Raw genomic sequence first — 18538 nt, 5'->3', positions numbered from 1 at the left:
TTTTTTTTCTACATAAAGTATCAACTTTAATCAGATTGTAAGGTATATTTTAATTTTATAACAGTTCTTTTAATTTCGAAACCCTTTCCTTTCAGTTCTTGTTTCCACTTACAACTCCCCACCAGAATGAGGTTTTTAGAATCGCGTTGAATGCAAGTGAATTAGAAGAAGTATTTAAGGAAAGTTCAACTAACTTCGATAGAGAGTGCTAGGAATTCTTAGCAGCGTGATTTTGCCTTCTGGCTGAGTCATTCTTGAAGCTGTTGAGCTCGGCCGTATATTACGTGCGTATTTTATTGATATTCGCAGGCTAGTTTAATTTAAGTGCCAACTACGTTAATTGATTGTGTCGTCAAAGCCTCGTTTAGTTAATTTTAGTTTAGTTTCTTATATCTTATTCTGAGTTAAACTAGTAGAGGCTTCCTGTAATTCCGAGAAGGGGCCGATTGTTATTTTTATTTGAGTGAATAAATAGGTATTTTAACCCTTCTCTAGTCTGCGTCTTAGTTGTTCTGAACTCAGCGATAGTTCACTTGGTTCCTCGACGTTCATCTTAGACAATGAGTTAGGAACCAAAGAAAGATCCTAGAAGTCAAATGTTATCCATTCTGTTCGATTACCGTTTACCATCTTTATGATAGCTTCATGATTCCGTGATCATAGAACTTTTGGTCTTTATCAGCAAAAACCTCAATTAAGTGTGATTTGAAGTCATCGTTATTACTGAAATTTTTATCATTCAAGAAGTTCTGTAAACCTCGAAAAAAATATTAATCCGTTGGTGCAAGTTCAGCATATAGTATGAGGGATGTCATTTCACTTCTCAGACCAGCTCCAATAATTTCGTACGTGTGAGGCCTCACATCGTCGTGGTTGGAGCACGATTCCTTTGCGATTTGCCAGTTATGGCCTTTTGCCTTTGATTGCTTCCTCCAGTTTCATAAGTTGTTAGCAGTAAACCGTTTGGTTGCTTGGAAGCAGCTCAAAATGCACACCACCTTTGTAATCCCACCAAACTGAACACATGATCTTTTTCTGATGCAATTTAATGTTGTTACAGACGATCCATTTTTCCTCACCAATCATATTTCATTTAAAAAAAGGGTCGACTACATAACATTTGAAATGCGTATCGTAAATATTGATTCGCTACGTCAATTTCTTTCAACCAAAGTATCGAGCTTCTTAACCAAAGTATCAACCAAGTTTCAACCAAGTATCAACCAAAGTATCAAGTTTCAACCAAGTATCAACCAAAGTATCAAGTTTCAACCAAGTTATCAACCAAAGTATCAAGTTTCAACCAAGTATCAACCAAAGTATCAAGTTTCAACCAAAGGTATCGAGCTTCTTAACCAAAGTAACCAAAGTATGTGAAACCAAAGTATCGAGCTTCTTAACGAGTCCAAGATATCATATTTGATTTTCAGTTTTGTACGTGACACATTTAATCTTTTTGCAGTTTCTTGCACAGTTATATGATGATTCGATTCAATTATGCCTTAAATTTTGTCATCATTAACTCCAGAAGGTGGGCTAGAGCGTTGGTCATCTTCAAGTGAAAAAAAGTGACGCCATACTTACTTTATCTCTTTCCTGGAGAAATGTAAAGAACATTACTTTATGTCACGGGTGTGCATCATAGATTGCGTTCATGTTTTTAGATGGTGAAGCAAGTAACGATTTTCTTTGTCTTGAAACACGTCCGGCCCCCATGACTGACATCTTGGATTTAGTTACAACTGCGTTGAAAGGTAGTGTTAATCAAGACAAGGTGCAGGCTTAGGTAGATGTAGACGATTCTATTCCCGTCACATTTCTTCAACATGAATACGAAGTAGTCGAACATGTGCTGGAGAGAGAAGAAAGATGAGAAGGGCGAGGGGTAGAATGAAGATGAAAAAGATATGCAAATCAAGAAAGTTATGCTTAAGGGAAGCTAACAGAGAAATGCAGACTTCCGTAAGATTTGCCGAGTGATGTTCATCTATGTTAACACATGATGTTATGAAGCTCCTCTGCATACAAAGTGAATTTTTAAAATTCTGGTGGCAAACTTATAAATAGGCAGACATCTGAAGTTGCATGTCATCACAGTAAGGAATTCCTAACTTTTACGTGATAATAGATACAGTAATTTTAAACTGTCGTTTAATTTTAACTTTTTAAACGTAAAATATGTGTATTTGTTTTTTAATTGTAAATAAACTGTACGATTTTCGATATTTATTTTATTGTGGCTGAAGATCGAAACTAAGAAAATGGACTTCGGCTGCTGCAATTTCTACAGATAACATCACAAAAGGTTAAGTTCAAGAAATATTTACTTATTTATCCGGCAAAATATCTTATTCGGAACTGGCGAGTTAAGAGAGATTCTACTGCGAATAGGTCTAATTATATTTAATGATTCAACGTTTTTTTGAAGATTTCACGAAATTTTAAAATATCATCAGAAAGTTAGGTATTTGCGACCATATTTGACATTTCGGTTGATAATCAAAATCGTAAAAACAACCTTGTGTTTAGCGTAAGTATATTGAAACACTCAATCGATTTCGAGGGCAGCTAAAGGTCCCTCCTCATCAGGAGAAAGAAATACCTAGAAAGAAGAAAAATAAAGGGAGTAGGAGTCTCAGAAACACGTGGTTCTTATCAGCACTGCACGTGGTTATAACCGGATTTTTAATCAGAGTTACACTGGCCGCCTACTTTTACTCAGCCAGGCTATCTGATCAAACATGTAACACAAAGGACAAGAAAATTTACGAAGGTAAAAATAGGGAGCGAGGGGCAACTGCACCTTCACGCTCAAAATCTGAACTTCGAATGGTCGAATCTGAATTTCGGTTGATGTCAAATAATCGAAAAAAAATCAAGCAGTTTTGGAAAATTTGCCAAAACATCAGAAATTATGTTAAAAATTTCATACAAACTTCGTTTAAAACATTTTTATACGCTCTGTCTGATGATGAAAACAGTAAAATATACTGAAATTTTTAGTTTGTTGATCAAACGAAGATATATGCAAAAAAATATTTTCAACACTAAATTTTAAAATATCTAAATTGAATTTTGAAGTAAGAAATCGCTTCACTACATAATAGTTTCATCATCTACAAAGAGTCTGTTTGCAAATTTGACCTCGATCAAGAAGTAGTTTAAAAAGTCGATGACAAACTTCTGACCGTAGCGACAATACCATGGGCTAAACAGAGTCGGTTCACAATCTAATAACGAAAGGGAAGTACTGACTGTTGAAGTTCGAATATGAAGTGTCAAATGAGGTTCCAGACGATACACAAAGTGTTACGAAAGAAACAATTCAAACCTGATGTTTGAATCACTTACGGAAGATATGCGGGAAAAATGAACGAGAACGGCCTTGAGTTGGTGCGCAGTCGAAACAATAAATTTCGTAGTCAAAATATTCGGAAGACAGATGAAAGCGAAAGAATAGAAGGGTACTGCAAACAACATTGGACAGACAAAAGCAGACCGACAATCGTTTGCAGCTCCTCAGAGAAAAATGTCATCCGTCATGCCTGTGAAGTAGCATTCTCTTGCCAAGGAGTAAAAATAGCAGAGAGGAAAAACGAAACAGCTATTACAAATGTTGAATGAGCGATGGCAGTGCCTCGTGAATCAAATAAAACTGAAAGAATCCTTGCTGAGAAACTTAATAAATAATTTTTGTCGGTATGCAAAGTGGCAAGAACGGAGATAACCTGCGAAAAGAGTTCTATTTTTCTCACCTGACGAGATCTTACGAACTTTTGCGCAGGGTTATGATTGTTGAGAAGTACATTTATTTGTTGGTGCGTGTCGTTGAGTGCGTGTAATCACACTTCTAATTCTGGGACGGAGTGATAAGCAGTCTTTTTTTATTTTCTTCTATTTTTAGAGCTACGAAACACGACCGGAAGCCTACGTTCCGTTTGGGTTTGAGTAAATAAAAAATAAACTACATTCATTTTGTGTTGGGATTTAAACACTGCATTTAAACAATCTGGTTTTAAGAAGTTTTCGTTTTAATTACAATAGCTAAACTTTTTATAAAAAAGTATAATTTTAGATTTAAATTTTATATTTTTATTTGTGCAGTCAACCTTCTAATTACTAAATTAACCGCCTAAAATTAAAAAAAAAAAAAAAAGAAAAAGAAAGAAAGAAATTCGTCTGTTTCAGAAAGATGGAAAAATTATTATAACACCCGTCAGCATAATAAAGTTCTATCTCTGAGAAATGCAGAAAGAATAAGAAGTTGCAGGGGATAACAGCAGTGATAGGAAGTGATTGTCACAATATTTGGGAATTGTTTTTATCCACGACGGTACATTATTTAGTTATACTCAATATGCAGTTTGTATTATTAAATAGTGAAGAATCTGCATGCGTGTTTAATTGTTCCTCTTGTTCGAAAAAACAGTGGCACCTAAGATCCACAAAATTTTGAAAAGACATAGAATAAACTTCCCGAACAGAAGCACCTCGAAGCAAAGTTTTGAATTTGGAATTTTTATTTTGTCTAGTGGTCCAGGAAAGCGATTAGTCTCGAAACACGATTCTATGTTAAATTCACTTTAAATATCGTTCGTTGTAAATGTGTTTTATTTTGCACTCGAGTTTGTTGCCATTCGGCAGAATGTCAGAAATTTGTCTTCCAAATTTAAATTGTCTGTTATCGATTAATAAACTAAATTATTTCAAACCAATAGCTGGAGTTCCTAAGATTATTATTTTTTTAATTCTTAATCTTATTGATTTAAATAAAAATGCGTTTAATTCATGATATATCTAATTAAAAAATATTATTTTTTTAACTTGCTATTCGCAAAGCATATATTTAACTTTTCTTTCAAATTTAATCTGCCTATTGTTGATTATCATCAAACTAAGCGATGTAAAAACAAAAAAGACAGTTCATCTCAGTTATTGTTCATTTCTAGCTGGACCCGTGAAACTACACTAGGTGGATTCATTAAAATCGTTATACATATTCTTCTTTTATATTTTATTCTTTTTTATGTTTTATATTTTAGGTGGCTGGCCTCACAGGTGGCTAGGATATACAAAAGTACAGATACTTGTAATTGCAGTTCTTTTAACACCATTTATAACTTAACTTCTTCCCGTCTAATAATGTTTTCTCTTCCGTTACTTACTGCATTTTTTTTTTTTTTTGGTTGGTTGGAATTCTGATTTAATTTATGTAACTAAATAAAGTTATTCTTCAAATAAAATTGCTTGAAAATATAGATGAATTGTAAACAGTATTTTTCAAATGGATATAAATCGTTCGTAGTATTTTTCTGTTAATTATAGCATTGCTATTCTCCTTTACTATGTTTTTTAAACTGCTCTCGATAACCAATGATTTTGAACTAGCTGTGAACTTCATCTCTGGTATTACGCAAGTTAATTGGAAGTTAACAGTACATACGTAAAAAAAACCAATAATAAAAAAAACACAGCATGTAACATTTAAAAACTGTTATTTCTCGTAATATTTTTTAATTACTTCTATGTATTGTAAATTAAATGCATTTTAAATTATACCAGTTACAAATATTATTTAATGAAACAGAAAGCGTTTTTGCACTGATATATGCATGTCGTTATGAAAATTCTGTGCTAATAAATATTGCTGCAAATATTCATAGTCAACTGAATATGTTATAAATTAAATGCATTTTAAATTATAGCAATTAGCTATGTTATTAAAAGTATAAAATAAAGGTTTAACAATTGTGTTAATGTTTTCCAAACTGCTCAGTTTGTTAAACACTGATAATTTAAAAATTTTTGTTCATAAATTTGTTTCCACAATATTGCCATTAGATAAATATTCTATCAAAAAGAGAAAATAGGAACTGCAGTTATTAAAATGGCGTGCATGGTTTTCAAACTATTCAACAATAATTTCAAAAAACAAAATGTAAAACTGTCCAAATTTTATTTTCAAGAAGTAATTGTAAAATTTCACCGTTCTTGAAAATCTTTGCTTGAATATCGTAATGTAATTTTAAAAGTCCTCGTTTTTAAAGTTTTTTGAAAAAGTCAATGTAAAATCATTTGTATTTCTTTTCATATTCATGAAATACTATAAAAATTCATTATTTACTCATTAAAAACAATCCACATTTTCTTACCGTAAAGTTATGTAAAATTAACTTTTAAAAATTCTCACAAATCCTCACATGGCAGGTCCTCACAAAGAGAATTAGCGTAATTGCTTGCTGATGGCTGATGCTTAATGATACAATTCCGAAGTAAAGATCTCCATTTTTTAAACAAGTTATATAATTGGCTTTTAGCATTGTATAAATATATCAAGGTTACTAATTATGATTTATGATCATAAAATTTTTTAGTGTTACATAATTGAAATAAAAACATAAATATACCAAAATTCAAATTAAGACTAAAACTTGTACAGTCAAGTTAGACCTTACAAATTTAGTGAATAAAAAGAAATTTTACATTACCCTATAATAATCGTTTTTTAAAAAAATTAGGAAAGGCAGCCGGATTGGGAAATAATTAAATTTGAAGGTTTAGGGAAATCGTTTCGAAACTTTTCACGCAATGTAACAATTTTACACATGACAAATTTCAAAATTTATTGCATAACTAATTTTCATTACAATTTGCATTTTAACATTATTGTAATACGAATATTTGAAATTATGGTTTTATTACATTTCTAATTTTCTTAATTTGCACAAAACTGGAAGAGCCCACAGCTTTCTCCAAATACAAACAAATCCACATTAACTAATATATTAACACACCAAGTCACTACATGGAAAGGGAAGGAGGTTTTTTTTAAGGGAAACTGGCTCGTATCCACCTTACACAGGTGAAAACGCCCATGGAGCCATCCCACTCGCCAGGACTCGGACCCCTGTCGGCACTACCAGTGTTCAGCGGCTTTTACCGTTCGGCCACTTGTGGGCCCTCACCAACCGTTAAGGGGCATATTTTGGCAGTTACTTTTAAAGGTCTTCGTTCCTTGTAAAGGGAATTGGCCTTTTTGAACTGCGCTAACATTCCATTATATATTTTTTTTAATTAAATCTCCCTCTATTATATATTTAAAAAATATATAAATAATAATTATGTATTAAAAATTTACTACTTCTTCCATAAGGTAGGAGCCTTCAAAGTTTATCTTAACCTGTTCTAACTTTGCATGTAATTATTTATTAATTTGAGGATTTTTAACCATATTCTATACCAATATTTCAAAATTAATTCATACGGTTTTCTTATTCAAATCTTTCTTAAAATCATTATAAAATTCTTAACAAAAATTCAAAATTTTCATCATAAAGTCAGAAACATAATTATTTATCTTAATAACATTCCCTAAAATAAGTTTAAAGCTCTTAAAGTTGTTTACTTACTTTACTAAATCAAACTAAATTCAAATTTCAAAAACCATAAAATTATACTTTTTCCTATAACAGTGCTGCAATTTTAAAATCCAGTTTAGTAAGAAAAATATAATGTAAATACCATCACTGAAAAGCAGAAGGAAAAATAATTTTCTAGCACACACTTCAAGCATAATTTTCAATCTCTTACAGATGAAAAGTAACCTGAAATTATTCGCGTAAGAACTGAAGGAAGCAATAAATAAACACGCAGTTCGGAAACCTTCAAACACTTTTGAACACATCATTCTAGAAAACTCGTTAAAACACTTTTTTTTAACACCAAAAAGCAATTTGATGATTTACTTCTGATATATTTCTTTGAATTTATCACAAAAGTGAAGAAATTTTTCCCATTGGGGAATAAATTTTCCATACCACACCTCAGGGATCATTTTCGACTAACTAAATGTGATATTAATTTTTTAGATATCTTGATGAGTCTTTACGGCGTAGATTCATATAGTGCGTAACTATTAGAAATGACAGCTGATTTCAACACATAATTTTATTTCTTAACAGAGCAAGCCTGATACGCTTAAATAGATTTACGTATCCTCATTTATGCATGGGCTATGCACCCCCACCGTTTCGTACAGCTTACGTTTTCTGAACAATGGATAACAGCTAGTAGAGGCTAAGTGACATGTTGTTAGTAGGAAAGGTAAGTAGAGAAAAAAAAGGATGTACAATAATAGCATTGGTATTTATAGGTAATTTCTCTTTTCATTCTGGTAGTCCCGACAGGGGTTCGAGTTCCGGCGAGTGGGATGGCTCCATGGGCGTTTTCACCTGTGTAACGTGGATACGAGCCAGTTTCCCTTATAAAGACCTCCTTCCCTTTCCATGTAGTGACTTGGTATGTTAATATTAGTTAATTATATTAGTTAATGTGGATTTGTTTAAATTTTGAGTTCTGAGATTGGATGGGAGCCATCCGCAAGGCAGGAAAATTAGATAAGCAAGTATGAACAAATGAATTTCGAAAGACGCAGTCCAAAAAAATTATGATGAACAATTTAGAGCAGAAAAGGGAGATACACAGATTAAAAGGAGTAATTGCGAGGCTATTGCTAATTTAAGTTATAATTTTGAGTAGTTACCGATTTTTTTTATATCTGACACGTGTGTGTAATGAAAACAAACTTAGAAGTAATGACTAGCAGAAATTTTGATGGCGCAGATGTGTTGATCCATAATGAATGGGAAATTGGAGGCGAGGGCAGATTAAATATTCATTTTTTATTTCAGCAAACATGTTGCGTCCACAAACAAGTTGGCACGTTAATTGCGCCTATTTCAAAAAGCTCACATTAGCAGACAGACAGTAGTCCAGCTATGCCAAAGCGTTGAAAGCAAGTGCGTTATGTTCAGGGTGAGATCTTAATTCAGACTGAGTTAGTTTTGGTTCCCAATGCATTTTGATTGAATAGTTAATATAACTGTAAAATTACTATTGGCTGCTTGAGTTTTAGTTCCATTTACATCAACAGAATTATGTAATAGTCATATGACATGGATTTATCTAGAAATGACGCAGTCCAGAGAGGGGGTACTATTTTTAGAATTGAGAAAGAAAATTTGCGTTGCTAATTTAATGTTTTATAGATTCTTTATTTTTCGCTAATTTAATCTTTTATTTATTCCTTATTTTTCTTACATATATATATATATATATAGATATATTAAAAAAACAAACGAATAAGTTATAATCGATATCTATTTATGCACTATGAGTTGAAATAACTGGTGTTAATATTGATAAGTTAAATAAATAATTACTTAAATCGAATACCTCTTTAACCTGGAGTAAGGAGCTAGTAAAAACCACTTGAGCCACTGTGAAAAAATATAAATATAAATTAAACGTGTCCAACGTCGTTAATAATTTCATAATTGAAAAAATTACAAAAACGTTAAATATAGAAATCATATAGTACAGGAAAAAAATAAAGAGAATTAGCATCTCTCGGTACATTGTCTTTAGGAGGTTGGTGTAACGAGAGGGGTAATATGTTTGAATGAATGTTTAAATTTATGTTGTTGTTGTGCTGTTTTGAATTTTCGAACTTTCTTGAGAATGATGCGCAGGTTCCCTACCAAAGGAGTACGGTTGCTATAATTTGAAAACATAACATTTAATGGGTGCTTTCCTTGCGTTTACCGGAACAGATGAACATATCACGTCAGACTATGACAGGTTAGTAAAACTATATGATGATAAACAGATGAATGTACTTGACTGGTACTACATGATCTGAGTATACCTGACAAACAGTTCATTTAGTTAGACACGTACTTGGAGGCATAGTAAATTATCCGGAATACTGTTTCTAAGCTGATAATGTGACATTTTTTCTGAATTTTAAAACTTCTGTAACTACGAAAAACTGCAAAATAATTTGTGTCCTCATCAGTCCAGCACCTGCAGACATTTTAAGAAGATAGATCAGTCCAATCCCTAAAGGCGTTTCAATAAGAAAGGCATTTTGCCCAAATTCTTGCCAACTGAAGGAATACTATAGACTATTAAAATCCAAATAATTGAAGAAAAATTAACAAAACATTCCATTTAATTTTAATAAACAAATGGAAGTCGAGCTGAAACTTCTTTAAACAAATACACATACCACGTAAAAAAATAGTGTGTGACTATGAAATATTCTAGTTCTCAGAAATACACAAACTGTGAATAAAATCGACTCGGCAGAAGATAGGGTTGGACGATCTCGCTCCGGAACTGATTTACTTTACTGAATTAATTTACTCCGATTCCAGAAAACGGCATTATAAATCTCGTACAGCTCACGTAGAGCTCTTGTTGAAGCTTGTCAGAAATAGGATCTGCTATTCGTTCATAAATTGGTTCATTTTATTCAGCAAGCCTGATCAAAGAAACAAGAACGGATCTCTTGTTAGAAGCAGGCCAGGAAAATTCGATTTCCATTTTAGGGTAGAAAAGAATATTTATCTTCCTATTTTGAAAGGGAGGTGTTTTTTTTTTTTTTTTTTTTTTTTTTTTTTTTACTATTTCGAAATTTTTGAAAATTTTATTTTCAGGAACTTTGTTTTTAGTTTTGCGTAAAAAGGAGGTTTTAAAGAATCTCACAACTACAGCTGAAAGAAATCAGTTCAGCGAATTAGTATTTGATTGAATCCTTCTTTGCTCTTCGTGCCAACCTCACTAACAGGTGCCGATCTCTCTGCCCGTTCGATTCTTTCTGCTGTTGGTCCATCCTCTCTAACCGTTCTTTATTCACTCGTCGTTCCGCATCTTTTTCATCAAAGTTAGTGTTAGTGAGAGGAGTCATAAAAAGTTCATTCATTTCAATGAGCCAACAGTTATGATCTAATCCTGTAAAAGAGCAAATTTGTCCATCTCTAGAAAAGAGTTCAAAAATTAATTTCGAGTATGTCTAAAGCATACAAACAAAAGAGAAATTAATATAAATAAAATCATGCACAAAGTATTATTAATCTTCCGTATAAGAATCCTTTTATGGGTACTGGAATACGGCGAAGCACACAAAGGCTATTTGCATAAGGGATGAAGGTGCTCTCGTGAAAGAAAATGGCTCGTATTCACATTACGCATGGAGGAAAGCACTAAAACCAACCATACAGCTCTTTAGCAGGGGATCGAACCTAGGTCGACCTCTCAGTACTCAGCGGTCTTAACCACGTAGCCAATTGTGGGGTCTGACTCCTACTACTAAAAATACTCTAAATTTTATTTAAAATTTGCTTGTAGTGCTTTATCATGCTTTAGCCTTTTTTTAATATTTTCTACTATTGTGAACTGTAAACTTTCTCATCAGATGATTTTGGTCTTCTGTGTAGATGGTCTAAACGGTATGCATAACATAATTATGTATCTATTATAACAACGTGTGTATGTACTCAAAGAACGCAAGTCTCAAATAATGAATGTTCATCATTAAACACATTTAATGTATGTCTTACCGTAATCAAGCTGTCAAGTACATAACTAATGTATTCATGTAACTTTATCGTGTATCCAATGTATTAATGTATTTTATTGATGGATCGTATTTCATACATTAAAAAATTCGCTATTCAAATTATTTTGTATGTATATGTATTATTATTAGTATTTATCGATGTATCTAAGAATTATGGCAACGTGCGCCCAAGAGCATCACCAACGCATTCTAGCAGCTAACATATTCCAATAGCTTATATATTCATGCAGCTAACTTCATGTACAATACTTCATGTACAACAGCTAACGCATTCGTGTAACATCATCCAGGTCCCTGTTCGTTCATGCGACTTCACAGAGAAGCAATGCATTCCCGAGGCAGGCCTCCTGGAGCTGCCGGTTCAAGATAGTGAAGAGCGTGAGACATATACCTGCTTTCCTTTGTTAGATATTAGGTGTCCCCGTCCTCCGTAACCTGTCACCTGTGTAGATGGTCATCTTAGAAAGTTGATATTCAGTGTCAATGCTTGTTTATGATTTCATACTTTGTAGTATTAAGTTTTTTCCGTAGATATTTAGAAATCAGCAGTGCTATCGCTGGGATTCAAACTCGAGACCACCCGACTGCCAGCTAACATGCTTCTAAATTAAATCATAAAAGCAGTGGTAAGGAAGTCGAAATTTCTTTTCAAATTGTCCCTTTCAAAGGGGACTGTCACAGGAGAATTCACTGCGTTTTTTTATTTATTTATTTATTTATGTATTATCATTTATTATAATAGTTTTTGTCTTATTGTAATCGTTTGTATATTTTCATTTGCATTTTGGCTGTGTTTTTTATTTGTGTTTATAGTTTTTAATTTTGTTTTAACTTCGTCTTTCATGCGATATGATATTAAATTTTGTCCGGATTATTTCTTCGTCAGTAAATGATCTTTCATTCTGCGATATTTATTCCCGTGTTACAAAACGCTGGTATTTTTCGGTACTACTGGAGTTACATTTCATGGTTTACTTTCCTTCCATTCATGTGTTCGCTTCGAGCTGTAATAAAAAAAGTAGCTTTTCTTTTCTTGTTTTGTCGGCTTAACTATTAGAAAATGTTTAAAAAAACATCGAACACATAAAAATATGAATTATCTTCTTTTTGCTTCCTTATACGTGATTTTTAATAAAATTAGAATTATATGATATTTCAAAATTATCATATATATCACTTTTATTTTCTCGTTTATAGGTGTAACAGAAATTAGATGTGTGATGAAGACGGTAATGAGGCTGGACATGGCGATGATGCTGTTTACTATACGAAGGCAAGCACTGTAAGAAGGATGACCAAATTAGTGTGATAGGTTAAAAAATAGTGTATCAGTTTTATTCATTAACAGAAAAACAGAGTATACAAAGGTTGTTATATCGTTTTCGATCACGGAGCTTTTCTGTAGCGTAATAGTTGTATTCTTAATAACTATTGTGTTTCTTAAATCTTCTTTAAATCTTATGAAATCTTGTAAAGTTAAAAAAATCTGCCTTCTATTATATACAGAGTTGCACTGTTCACGGAAATAGAACGCTCCTATGAAAGCTTTTCGTAAGCTGAAACAGCGTCAAGTGAATAAGCATTTATCATTTAATAATATGCGGTAAGGTTCGAGTAGAAAATTCATCTGTGCAAATTATAAAAGCGTGTTTGTTCACCTGCAAGTTCGAAAGTTTTAACGACCGATGAAATGAAATGTGGCATTACTACTTCAATACTTAAAAAGAAAAAAAAGAAGTGTGCTTTAAATCATCAAAGTGATTTAATGCTTAAGAAATTCAGCATTACAGTTCGTTCAAGGTCGTTGATCTGTGTTTAATGCGATTCAAGTATGTGCGCTAGAAAATTATTATATACACTTCCGCTTTTCCTAAATAGCATTTCGCCTTTGAAAAACTGAAAATTATTATCTTCATGTGAAATTTCTCAGGTTCATTTTCCAATGAGACAAAATTATAAAATATGGCTGCGTAATGTTTCTGCAATTTGATTGCGCTGTTTTGCAAAAATATGAAATTATTGTTCATGAGATGAAAGCATAACATGTCAATATCTTAAATCTTTTGAATGCATTAATTTTACGAGTATTTTTAATGTTATTTCGTGAAGCTTTTTCAATTCTTTTTCATATACTAGTTGCACTTAATACTTTTCTTGATCATGAAATAGATAACTTAGTCGTTCATCAATGTAATTAAAAATGTTTTATGGAATAGTAAATAGCTACTATAATTATTATTATTTTAAGATTTGAATATATAGTGATGTTTCTTCTATTCGATTAAATGTATAGCATTATTAAAAAATTAAAAATTATATGACATTAAAGATCGAATTTTGCAGATTTGGTTTAACAAATTAAAGAATTATAAGATTTTGTTTATGGAAGGTTATTAACTTGATCGATCTGTTTTTGTATTGTTGTTTAAATATCTTTAAATTAGTAATTTTACTGGACTACGTCATTTCTTGATCAATCCATCTCGTATGACTTGGATAACGCTAATGACGTAGCTAATTCCGAATTTGAACTCAAAATTTCAAGAACTGAAACCTTTCTCTTAACAAACAACCTAATCCGAAACCTTCTCTTCGTGAGCCTACATATTGCATAATTGCGCGCTTTCGCTTCTATCTCTGTTGCCGCTAGGACGATGTCGCCCTGCCTTCTTCCTAAAATGTTTTCAAAAACGCAAATATTCTGGGAACAGACCTGGAGAGCGCCAAGAAAATTGTGGCTGCAAATGTCAATGGAAATAAAGTTGAATATTTAATCTTACTTGACTGCCAAGTTTCCTCTTCAATATGGATCTGTGTTCTGCGCCATCAACATTACTACAACTTTTTCATCAGATATATATGGGAGAAATTTTGTTAAGTTTTATCTTTAAAAAAAAACGCTGTTCCACCAAGCCATATAGTAAATAAAATGTAAGCTAACTCTAAATTAATTAAGATTCATATAATAAATACATAGATCTTGTTAAAGGACGTGTAACTTCACATTCAGAAGGTTAGGAAGCCCATTGGAATGGTTGAGAAGAGATGGCAAGGAAAGATGGTGTACTGAGATGAAGTACTTAAATACAGACGACTAGAATGTCCACGAGTTATACGTCTAGAGTGTTCGCAAAAGACATGCTCAGCGTATGCGTTTTTAAAACGACATACACTGAGTCTGAATAGAGTGTTCGCAAAAAATATATGCAAAGAAGCCCCCCATAAGATGACCATTTGTGGAACTTGTCGTATTAGAAAACATGACAATTTGTGATGCTCAGTAGCTTTATTTAATTATTTTGCAAAAAATAGTCACCAGCTTCGGAGGTGGTCGCCATGAAAGGTTCCTCTGTATTTATAATAGATATCTCGTCGTCGTTTTTGATCTGTTACATGGTTATCTCTGCATATCTTCATATGAGGCCGCCCAGCCGGTATAGCGGTTAGTGACGCTAACTGCCATGCCGATCGGCCCAAGTTCGAATCCCGTAAGAGGCATGGGTGTTTGTAAGCGTATAGAGTCTGTCCGACGTGGCACTCGAAATACACAGCAAGCCGAAAGTCCTCTTGAGAGGTTGTGGATAGGGAAAGAGGCATGGGAGACTCTTGAAACGGTTTTGGGATACTACTTCTCATCTGGTAGCCAAACATTTTCAGTTCGGCAACTTCTCTCCAAATGTCATAAGATTCTAGATGCTATATTTGGAAATGTAAAATTCAGCTTAATGCTTTTCAGCTTTCGTGTAAAATTCAGCTTATTTTAGACGAATAAGAAAAATTTTGAAATTTTATTTATCTAAAATAAATTGAATTTTACATGAAATCAGCAGGAATTGAACCTTTAAATAGCAATTAAATAAATGTAAGTTATCCGTCTTTATATCTATACTCATGTTGGAAGCTAGGGATTCTTGTGAATCGTAAGAAATTATTGCAGTTTTGTAAGACGAAGTTTCGTGAAATGTACACCGAACTTCTTCTAAAATATGCAATAGCTATCAGTTGACCTGGCAACTAGAAATGTGCTGCGGTGCTAAGAGCACAACCTTTTTTGCGCAGTACGCGAAGGAACTTCAAAAGGAAGGTTTGAACTGCGAAATAAGGCGTTGTGCCTTTCGGTAATAGAACTGCTGTGTAGCAAATAAATGTGGCTCAATGAACCCATATGGAAGACATTATGCAAAGCACCGTCATCGGTCGACTGGAGACTGGCCAAACTGAAATGGCAGTGCCCCAGGAGTCGCATGTTTCACTAAGTGTCATTCTAGAGTCTGGCAATTGTTCCAGTGTGATTGGAAATACATCCCAGCGTTTCATCCATTGACTGCAATGCAAAAGTAAGACTCTTTGAATGTCACTAACTGCCGGAGGATTCAGACAGGTTACAGCATGAGATCTTGCCAAAGACCTGTCGATTCTCAACAGAACGATAATTCCAGACATGTTGCATATAGATGATTTAGACAATCAATATATATGCTCTCCGAACAGCAGAAGTGCGACTGTCATCAAATAGCCTATGCAGCTTTCATCAAATAACCTATACAGCCTTGATACAGGTACCGTTATTTTGCTTGGACCGGGCATGGAAGGGGCTCATTACAAGGCTAAACAGCATCTTTTGGTGGTAATAATTAGTTTGTAATGGGATTGCATAAACTGAACTCACGTACGAATTCTTTTTGTGTGCATGGGGAAATTTAAAAAAGACAGTCTACAACAAAATGTTTAAATGTTCTGTAATTTATTCGATGCTGTCTTGCTCATCGATAAAAACAACCTCACAGAGCCATCTTAATCTAGGAATGTTTATATTCCCTGCCTGAAATGAAAACTTTTAAACCGCAGCAAACGCCTATGGAACACATTGGGAGATACCTTGCAAAACGTCATCTCTGAGAAATTTTCTGTACCTTTAGACTGACACTCCATTTTCTGAGCCAAAATATTATACATATATACACTGTGTCCACACACGTCATTATCTAGCCTTTATTTGTTTAACTATTTGTTGTAGATATACACTTCCAGTTACGAAAATGTTTTACATGGCCTAAATATTCAAGTTTTGACATTTTTAACTTTTTAAAACAAATGAGTTCTGTGAAATATGGTCACCCCATACCTATGCTTATATTATATTAAGGAAAATTTTATTCCCCTTATAAGAAACAAAACGCTTCATTTCCGTACAATAACTGAGACATTTAATTTCAGAATTGGGAGCATTTGACATCATTTGCAACTTACCTGGAGGGGTCGGTTAATAATTTAATTCAAGATGATTGATAAGATTTAATTTTTTTCTCCTTAAATGCCATTCAATGATATTCTTTTGTGATTTGCTAGTGTATTTAACTTATCATTTTGTTGCATTCGATGTGCCTAGAGAATTTTCTCACAAGTAATTTATAATGTCTAAAATTACATTATAAATATTTTCATCAAGTTTTATTACTTTTGAATCAACCTAATAATCACACAAAAAATTCATTAAGCTACAAATATTTTTCATGTTTAATTAATTCAAATAATGTTACGAGTTAGCTATGGGACCATTCCACAGCCTGCCAGTATATTCTAGGGAAAACGAATTCTATCAGATTCTGTTAATCAGATCTCCGTGTTGAAAAAAAATTATATTGATCAACACTTTTCGCAATCATCTGCATAAGAATGATCTTTTCTTAATTTCTTAATGTCAGAGACCCTTTCTAAACTGATATTTTATTTTTAGTTGTCTACAAATGCAAACATTTTGCTGTTCAGTTTGTAAACGGTCCCTGAAAACAATCTCCGATTTTAATATCTAATATCTCGGTCAATTGTGTCTTATGGAAGTAATACTTTTAGTATTTTATGTTGTCGAAACTTTGCCATTTATTCATGAAATAATGCGCAACTACCGAGAAACGTATAAAAAGCTAAATTTCGTAATTGTTGCAAAATTTATTTCTTTAAATTTCAGAATGTCGAAACATATATATTTGAATTATTTAAAACATTTTTTTTAACTTAAAATATATATCTAGGCTAACGGTTGTGAAAATAAAGACTGGATAAGGTTTTTTGTGGACACGGCATATAGTCAGCTTTCATTATGGTTCATGCAGTATGCAGTATTTTATCCATAAGTAATATTTTATTCAAGAAATTATTTTAATGAATCATCATGGACACTTAACAGTTTCCTTGGGCTTAATGTTTATTTTTTAAAATTTGATTTCATTTCTTTTTACGTCATTTTGTTAAAACAAAACTCCGGCCCTTCGGATGCTTTGTTTGCCCTATGCACCCTTTTCAACACTGCTAAAAAATCTTTAATGCCAATCCTTTCCAAAACACGAAAAATACATAAAAACTTATTTAGATTTATATTATTTTTAACGTGCTTTATAAATTATGCAGCAAAAAGTATAGAAAATGTTGATAAACATCAAAACTTGAATCAAAATAATTTTTATGTACATAAAGTAAAACAAGATACTTAACAGCTAAATTATTCCGCAAATCACATTCTCTTCCCTAAACTACGAAATGCCCCCGGTTGAGAACCCTGAGCTAGAGGATACTTAGTATTTTTTCTCATTTTGCAAATCAGCTGTAAAACTGTCTCCTTCAGCTTTTCACATATGAATACCAGACGTTTGAACTCGAGTGTTTGCACACCAAATTATTTTATTCTCGGACAGTATATTTATCATTAAGAATAAGTGAACATACGTAATGAATGACAAAAGACGATACTCAGTTATTAGGATCTCTTCTGTAAAACGAAAGCTACCTTCGATTCCTGCCACTGTTCAAAAGGGTAGATTAAACAATATTTTAATCAAAATCGTCAAAATATTAAACAATATTTTGATAATTTTGAACTTGAAAAAGACCGTCACTAGTGCTGCCATCTATACTGAAGTATCAACACTAAGATCAGTTTTTAACTAACAGATTAAATTAAATGCATACCCCATTTGAAGTATATTTTTACTTAATTATAACACTGACATACTTTCGTTTTCCCTACGAAGACTAGTTTATGAAGCAATTAACTTAATTTTATTTTTATATTTGAGCAAAACCTGCGCTTCAGATTTGCAACTTATGGGAACTAATTTC

The 18538-nt window shown here is 32.7% G+C and overlaps 1 long non-coding RNA gene across 1 annotated transcript in view; it reads left to right on the top strand.

The window, feature by feature from the left end:
- Nucleotides 1-14326, top strand: part of LOC118202046 (uncharacterized) — a 66317-nt gene extending 51991 nt beyond the window's left edge. The window contains exon 5 of the long non-coding RNA XR_004760349.2: nucleotides 12620-14326. This is a non-coding gene — a long non-coding RNA (uncharacterized LOC118202046). The remainder of the gene's footprint in view (nucleotides 1-12619) is intronic.
- The last annotated feature ends 4212 nt before the right edge of the window (nucleotides 14327-18538 follow it).

The sequence above is a fragment of the Stegodyphus dumicola genome, chromosome 6 (assembly GCF_044657685.1).
Source record: "Stegodyphus dumicola isolate Sdum_Otavi_A_Nest chromosome 6, ASM4465768v1".
NCBI lineage: Eukaryota > Metazoa > Arthropoda > Arachnida > Araneae > Eresidae > Stegodyphus > Stegodyphus dumicola.
This window is presented reverse-complemented; position numbering and strand designations above follow the sequence as displayed.